This window comes from Dermacentor variabilis, chromosome 7 (genome assembly GCF_050947875.1).
Source record: "Dermacentor variabilis isolate Ectoservices chromosome 7, ASM5094787v1, whole genome shotgun sequence".
NCBI lineage: Eukaryota > Metazoa > Arthropoda > Arachnida > Ixodida > Ixodidae > Dermacentor > Dermacentor variabilis.
Window position 1 is genome coordinate 69,043,574 of NC_134574.1, and position 8,754 is coordinate 69,052,327.

General features: G+C 43.6%; 1 long non-coding RNA gene across 1 annotated transcript; it reads right to left on the minus strand.

Annotated features, from left to right (window-relative positions):
• Positions 1 to 735: 735 nt before the first annotated feature.
• LOC142586835 (uncharacterized) lies at positions 736 to 5,204 on the minus strand. Its single transcript, XR_012829256.1, has 3 exons — positions 5,119 to 5,204; positions 3,308 to 3,413; positions 736 to 801 (listed from the first exon to the last, which is right to left on the minus strand). It is a non-coding gene; the product is annotated as an uncharacterized LOC142586835 (long non-coding RNA).
• Positions 5,205 to 8,754: the final 3,550 nt, after the last annotated feature.

The following is an 8,754-nucleotide window of genomic DNA, read 5'->3' on the forward strand; positions in this document are numbered from 1 at the left end:
GTGTCTTGCAGCCATCAAAGCTGGAGTGCAAAAAAAAACGACAAAGAAAAGTGTGGCAGACAAAATGCTCATGGAAATCCATATGTTTATGGACTGTTACACTGACTGAAAAAGATGGTGGCTTCCCAATACAGTCTTGATGTACGTAGCTGTTTCAGTCACGAATAAACAGCCAGTTGCGCAGTCCTGCACAAGCACAGTGTACAGATGCCCATGGATTAAAATTTGTAGTGTGTGCATGTGGTACAGTGTACCACATTTCATGTTCCTGAGGCTGCAGTACACTGGGAAGACTGGTTGCAACTTCAATAGTAGGCCCTTAGAGTATTGCAGCCCTTTGTTCATATTTTGCTGCAGATTGTATCAAATGCGAATGCAAATTGTTTTGCAGGACACGTCAGTTCAGTTCAAGCAATTAGACAGAGTAACCCAAGAAATAGTTTAAGCCTCGAAAAGGTCTTAATACAGTCCCTAGTTTAGTACAGGTTTTCGCCTGATGTTTTGGCTTCTTCTACGGTATAATGCTGTTGCTTGCTAGGTACTGGTGGTGTGATGTGCACACTCTCTTGTGTTGCTATAATGACAACTTGTAAAAAAGATTTTCCTTCCTAACAAACATTTGGATACAGTGCCTGTGAGCTCATCTTTTAACCTGTTTTTCATTTGATCTGTGCATTTACATTGAACGTAAACTAGAAAATATCAGTACTGAGAATCACAAAAGAACACACCTGTGTAACGATTCTGCTGAGATCGTGGGAGTGGTCCAGCCACAGGATGCAACGCAGGTAGAAAGGCCTCCTGAGTTAAAGCAAAATAACAATCGTTGTAAGATGCGAATAAAAAATTTTATTCTGTGAGGCTTTCAGCATGTATACTAATTACCACATTTGTATGTAAAATAGTTTTGCATAATAGCTGAGCAAGGTTAACGTCTCGCCCTGTGACTGTCAGCCAATGCTACTCATTGCAATGGTGGCAAATATGGCACATCCTTTCAAATGGAGCTTTTGTGGGTTACATGAATTTAAAAGAACTTAGGTTTACATAATACATAACACCTGTGGTTAGAAGGATCTCTTGCATGCAGCACCAATGCCACAAGTGGCACTGCTTAACACTTCCAGGGCCAGACTTAGTACATAAACAATACAAATGTGCAACAATGTGAACAGGTGGTTAGCTGCTGCTATAACTCAAAGATTGCATGCATCATGTAGATGTGAATGCAGCTCCCATCAGGAGCGAGTTGCCCTTTAGTGCACTTCACTTCTCTTCCTCTTTTGTCTTCATTGCATGTTGGTGCCATATGGTAATAATGAACAAAAATTAAGCACTTCAGTTCCCATTCTTGTTTTACTACATGCTGTAAAGTCATCTAAGTGCGCTTAATACTCTTAAGAATGTACTTTAGCCATTTTCTCAATATTTTTCGCTTGGCTTCACTACACCTTAATGTAGTGCAAATTCTAGACAATGCTTACAAAAAAACCTACTCCACACAATAACACCTCCAATTAACAGTACACAGTCTATGGCTTCGAGATGTGTACATACATACTTTATACATGGTTACAATGAAAATATAAGTGGCTGTTCTAATACGCACACTTAGCATACTGCATAACAGTCACCTGGTTCCAAAATGGCTTTTTGTTATCACACATAGGACGGCCACAACTATAAATTTAATTCTGGCAGTAACTTAAGCCACGCCCAAAACCTTCATAGTGCAATCAATGAAAATTTTCGAATTTAGAGCAGTTAGACATAAACAGGGCAAGTAGTTTTAAAGTGTTAAATAATGAACTGTTATGGAATATCGCGGTAGAAGGCCATGCGCCTGAAACATAGGTACTGTTTATCATATAAGCACATTCTTATATTTTTGCTTAGTTTCCTAGGGATTGCATCAAACAGTTTGCTTGTGTAAATTTTGCTACGTGGCTGTATCGTATTAGCCCTTATCTTTTCGCATTTGGCTTACTGCAGCTTTATGCACATGCATAAAGCTACTAATGCTACCCCTTTCTACACTACTGCCTACTACCTACACTACTACCTTCAGCTGAAGGCCAAGCACTATGCTGTCCAACATACATGCATTTAACAACACCGAACAGTAGACAGAGAATGAGCAACTCTTTTAAAAAGTGCAGTTCTTTGGAGACACATTGATATATATCTGGAAAACAGAGATTTTTGCTAAAATTATAACTTAATATAATTGGTACTGAGCATAATGCATCTTGCAATAAACTTGCATTTGCCGCACACCATTATACACACTGCGACCTCTGCAGCTTCTCCACAATCTGGCACAATGTGCTCAAGCTGCCTGTAAACCCTGGAAGGGGTCTATGATAGTTTAAGAAGCTTAGCAAACATGAGAAAGACCTAAAATGAAGGTCAGAGAAGCAAAGCAAATTTTTAAACATTCTTCTCTATGTTGCTATGAATGTCAAGGTTCCAGCAAATGATGTGTTTGAACTGTGTTTTTAATCGTGCAATACTAGAGAGCACATTTTTGCAATAATAATGTGACAGAGAAGAATGACAGAAACTAACTTAATGAATATTTTTCTAAACTTGCATGAGGTTTTCGTCATTATGCTGATGCACACACCTGCATACCTCTACTGTGAAGTCTTGTTTCAGTTTATTTTATTGTCACATAGTAATTTACACCATACACTTGTCCTGAAATACATCACGTTGGGCTCCTTCAGTATTTTTTGCTTACTGGAAACACACATGCCTATACAGGGCAAGCACTCAATACATGCAAGACTGCCACGGGAATGGCCACTCGAGGTCGACTGTTAGTACAGCGCAAAAGACGAGGACTGAAGGAAGAACACAACACAGGCGCTGTCACACAGAAACATACTCAAGGCACTTTGCGAGATTCTCAGGCTTCTTTCATGCTCTAAAAACACATTATGTAGCACATATTGAGCCACAGATAGCTGCACTGGGAAATTTTCACGTTGCTCTACAATTTTATAATTGAGACTTTTTATCTAATTACATTTGAGAAGTTGATTAATTGATTAAGACTAATTAGGTAATTAGGCAAAATGCAGCAAATCTAAGTATTTCCAAGAGACAGGAAACAACATTACATAGATTCTGTGCAGCTAGATGGCATATTCATATTTTTAAAAGTTTGCTAGAGTTACGTGGGATAACCTGCATACCTCCTATGGAACAGGTGTCACACCAATCACTCTAAGTAATGCCGCTAAACTAGCCATTGCGCTCAAAACATACAGGGTAAAAAAGCAAACTCTAGGTAAGAGCATACCAAGGCCTCTATTGCTGAAAAGGGAAACTGATGGGAGGCGCCCGATCTCCGGCCATGAAGCTGCTTCATCCTCACAGTTGGCAATGAAACGACCGCAGCCGCAGTCCTGAAATAAAAATGAAAAATTTGACACTACAGTGATCACACAGAACACAAAAAAGCTGGTCACAAGCTTATCTTGGAGAACATCTGCTGCTACATTAGGTTTTGTATATTCGTCAGCTTATTGTTAAACTAAGCTTGCCAATATTTTATATCTTAATGGCTTTGCTCTTTACAAACCAATACCTTTGCCCAACTCATGCACATATGCACTACTTAAGCTATGAGATGTTTACTGATCCCTTACAATGAATGGCTTCTAAGACAAATTATTTCACACAAAAGGATGCATAACTTATGAGTGTTACTGACATTGAATACCAAGGTAGTACCTTTTTTTATAGACAATCGCGGACTTGAAGCACATTTTTCTCACAGATACAGGTTACAGGTTGATCGGTCTGCCCTTTTTTTTTTTCACCAGCAACAGAAATTTTGTTATTAATACTCGTGCAATATAGGATGACGCTGTGATGTGTGATATGATCCTGAGTTGAAAAGCGCAACTTCTTTGTGTTAATTTGGCACCTAGAATTCAATACTAAATATCTGTACCCAATAGGCAATGGCACAGCAGCAAAGTAATTAAACATTAAACAAGTTCAGGTATCCAGAGCACAGCGCCAGCTGTTGAATAACATTGCACAAGCATCGACTATATAGATATAACGTAGTAAGTGCACCGCAGGCGAAGTGGCGGCCTCAGCAAAGAACACAGGCATGGAGCGACGCGCCCGTATGACCTATCACCGGCAATGCTATCGCGTAAATTGATATATCTCGTCACGGCACGGGCACCGTTTTCTGCCGGCCGAGGTGCCGGCGCCACTGGTACTCACCTGTTCCGGCCGCCGAGGTTCAAGTGACGGCGTATCCACTAATCTGAACCCAAGCAGGACACCTGTTACCGCCAAGCAGTACGCTAACAATAAAGAGGTTCTTATACTCTGACCGGCAGCTCATGCGGCGTTGACCCGTAGTGCCGTAGGAAGCTCACCACACGCTTTTAATACCACAAACGCGCCGCCGACATTTCACGCCCGTAGATCAAAGTCGACGGGCGCAGGCTCTACGTGCTACGTGCCGCAGTCGCGCACTGCCTGCACAATCAGCGATGTGGGCGCGAAGAGACACAATCGATAGCACGGAGCGTACTGGCAAATCTGCACAATGCGCGTTTAGTGAGCGACCTACTGCACACAATCGCACGAGCTAGGGGATTGGCGCCACGTAGGCGCCAGCTAGCAGATACCGCGCACGAAGAAGCGCCGCCGGTTCTCGCTCAAATGATCGCTGTACAAACACTCACACACGCGCAACGCAGTAAACCCTTAACGAGCCGCCACATTTTTCAGGCCGCGGTTAGGCGGCGAAGCTTAGCTCACCTCGCACTGCACGTAACTATTATGGTAGTGGCTTGCGCTTCGGGGAACATGTCGAATGCTCACATCCACACAATTAAAGACGCGGCAAAGTCCGTCATCATGTAAAATACCCTTTTTAAAGTACACCCGCTTGACTCTAAGCACTCAAGTCGCCTCGATTACGACAAAGCTCGAAGAAACACAGTGATCGTGCAAAATGGTTCTGGACGGCCACCTGTCGCGACATGTTGTACTGACACCTTCAATAAGTCATATCAGCGCGTCTCCTCACTTTGAACACATGCACACTCATATAACGTGTAATAATCGTTCAAAGTCACTTACCGTGGAGTCTTGGGGGTTCAAAGCTGTGAGAAACAACAACCACGGTAGAAGAATGCGCCGTCGCTGACAATGGCTGCTCCTTCGCGGCTTTCAACGCACGCGCGCGCGCTCCGAAGGCTTGTGCTCCTCCGCGCGTAGTTCCGACGTTCCGACTTTCGGCGTCCTGTGCAGCGCCAAGGCGCGGCTACTCCGAACAGAAAAACAGCGCCGACACACATCGCGCGGGATATTTCGAATCTGACTGCAGAAATAAACCTACTCAAATTGTCGCTGCGGCTCACTGCCTTGTTGGTCACGGCTGAGTTATTCTTTTCTCTATTTGGCTCGTCTCAGATATGGGTGTATTTCAACACTCCCCCTTTCCCGTACGCCACCGTTATTCCTTAAAAACCCCCATTTTACAACCGCAATGGCCCTTCAAATGGGGTCGGGGGTATAACAATGGTTCTAGCTTATTTTACTTCTTCTCGTGGGAGTACTCATTTTAGGCTAGGGGGAAAAAATGGCATATCAACTGTTAAAACGCCCATATGGGCTCATTTGTGTTTACAGTGCACTCGCATCGCAGGTGGCCGTTGTCGGCGTCTACAAGAAGAAGACGAGGTGAAGCGACGCTCGAGAGAGAAAAAGAAGGCCTTCCTGATCTCCCGTTTAGAACGCGGCAGTGCTTTTTATTTACCCCCAGGGCACAAGTACGCCCACAATAAATAGTTGTATCTGGATTCCTTTAACTGTCCGTTACATTATATGTATGTGTGTATATATATATATATATATATATATATATATATATATATATATATATATATATATATATATATATATATGTATATATATATATAGTTGATACATTGACTCAAAATAAACAAGTGGTTTCCCCTAAGTGTGTGTTGGCTTCCTGCTTTTACACCTTTGACGAGCGGCTTGACGAATATGCCATGACTCTAGGTCTTTCTTTTGCGGCCGCTTGACATGAAATGAAGTGAAGAACCAGGCTGCTACAACTTCTGTTCTCTTTTACTCTAAATTTTTTCACATCTGAAGGGCTAGAAGTTCATAAGTTACATAAAATTTAGCTAGCCCAGCTTTCTCTCATTCGTTTTTCACTTCTGCCTTGTGAGGCGGGTAGGAGTCAGCACATAGGCGCTTTGTTGATGTGGTTGTTGATGTGGTTTGTTGAAGCCCATGCTGACGTAGCAACCCTTGTGCAAACCATGATGCGATGACGTTCAACACATGCTGTCGCAGAGCCAGAAGTGCCCAGTTGGACTCGAAGTGCGTGGATCGTCGGTAGTAGGGTGAGTCATTTAGGCTCCGATGAATGCGTGTTCGCACGAGAAGTCGGTGAACTAGCTTATCAGTGAAGAACCTGAATGTAGCCTGTGCATTTGAAGTGACTCTAATATAGCGGCACACCATCCTGACGCCTCGTATAGGTTATCCTATGGCCGTCCTAGGTCTCCATGTAGTGTACACACTGTGATGTCGTTAGCTGGTAGAAAAAAACATACCGATGGTAACCCTGTGTAGATGAATTCCTTAGCCGATTTGCATACGCACAAATAAACATACGGGATGGCGCAGTAGTAGAATTTCTTGAAACTACTTTTGGTAGAGGAGCCTGTCTATTTCCTTGTGATAACCTCGTATACTACGTCAATCGTACGGGAAGCTAGCGTATGCAAGTAACACATTGCGAATTCAGCCACCCTCATGGCCATTGTTCATTGCTAGGTATCGAGAACACCCCCTGTGGTCTGTGTGTCGTGTACACCATGTGACGCCGTCAGCGTGTGGCAAAAAGAACGATGATATTTTTATTTATATAACTTAGTTCGCATATGTTGACAAACAAATTTATTCACCCGTAGGCACGCTTTACAACTGTAGTATGAACGAAAAGTACAATATAAGGTACAGCACATGTAATACATCATAGTTGACGTAAACAAAACAGATTAGCTAACGAAATAATAAATGGTGTCTGCTTGACACTGGCTTTGCCACACACAACAACAACAACAACAAAACTCATTACAGCGTCCGCGCAAAAACATTATTGTCAGCCCCGAATTTATGAAAGGTACCCGGGGCACATACAGATACAGTCTGAACTCGGGCAACACAATTGAACATTATTCTAGCTGTAGAAAGATTTTGCGTTGGGAGACGGTTATATACCGCGTAGACCAGCGGCGAAGAAACTCGGCTTCACCGAGTTTGAACAACTGTTCTTCAAGATGACCCCATACTATCACCCGTAGTTTTTGCATTCTGGGGTACATTGCTCTATTTGACTGCCGAGATCGTTCTGAAATGTTGCGGAAGCACCACAAAACGCAGCTAGCTCTGTAGTAGATGAGAATCGCGAACCGATTTCGGCGCTGTTGTGGGGGCACGATGGATATTCCAAACATTCTTGCAACTAGCTTCCAGAAGGTGCGTGCTACAACGCAGTCTTTTACTACATGCGCGTTGGTCTCTGTTTGTGCGCAATATATGCATTTATCATTCGCTACCATACGCCAGCGTTCAAGCCTATCTCTTGTAGGTAGAATGCCCCACTGATATTGCCAGTGAAAATCCTTCAGTTGACAGGGCAAGTCAGGTGAAAGCACGGCTGTCTATTTTTGTGTACTAGCTTGTGTGTCGCACGTACAAGTAATACACATACGGGTAGGCGTAGTAGTAGCGTTTTTGAACCAACGTTTCAGAGAAGAGCCTCTTCTATATCTTAATGATAGTCTCGTATACTATATCAAGCCAGACGAAGGGAGGATAGTCCTGTCAATTCAACGAACGTTTCATAGAGGAGCGTGTTCGTCTGTTAGTGATAGTCGCGTATATCATCAGAGCGGCGGAGGCAACGATGCAGTGTCAATGGAGCCAATCTGCTAGCAATTGTTCACTGCTTGGTACGCTGAACACCCATCACATTGCCCCGAGGATTGTTTTCAGTTTCGACTTAATAAATTGTAACAAAGATTAAGTTTATAAAAGCAGGAGTGTAGACATTTCAAATCCCTTCCTCAGCTCTCTGTGTTCTTTAAGTCAACATTTGTATACTTGGCATACCATAGCAAGGAGTGATATTTCCGCCGCAAAATGCAAGCTGTTTCCGCGCATCACACGCTATACGCAGATGATATTACGATCTGGACGAAAACGGGCAGCGACGGAGCGATCGAGCAACGTTTACAACAGGCCATCCAGTGCGTAGAAAACTACCTCGTGGGCACGGGACTCGCCTGCTCGGCCGAAAAATCCGAACTGCTGCTATATAGACCAGTCAGAAAGGGGCGCCCACCTAAATGCTACACCCCCGTGGAAAAGCAAAAGATCCAATTAACGGCATCAAATGGCCTACCCGTCCCGATAGTAGAGAAAATCCGGGTACTACGAACGATGATAGAGCATAAGGGTGGCAATGGCGAAGTACTTCGCAAGATAACGGCAAAGGCCACCAGCACGATGCAGCTCATTCGACGCATCACCAATAAACACGCGGGCATGCGCGAAGGCAGCGTCATCCGACTCATACAAGCCTTCGTCATTTCTCAGATAAGGTACACGGCAGCGTTTCACAACTGGACGGTTGCGGAAAAAAACAAGCTCAACGCGCTCATACGCAAGGCG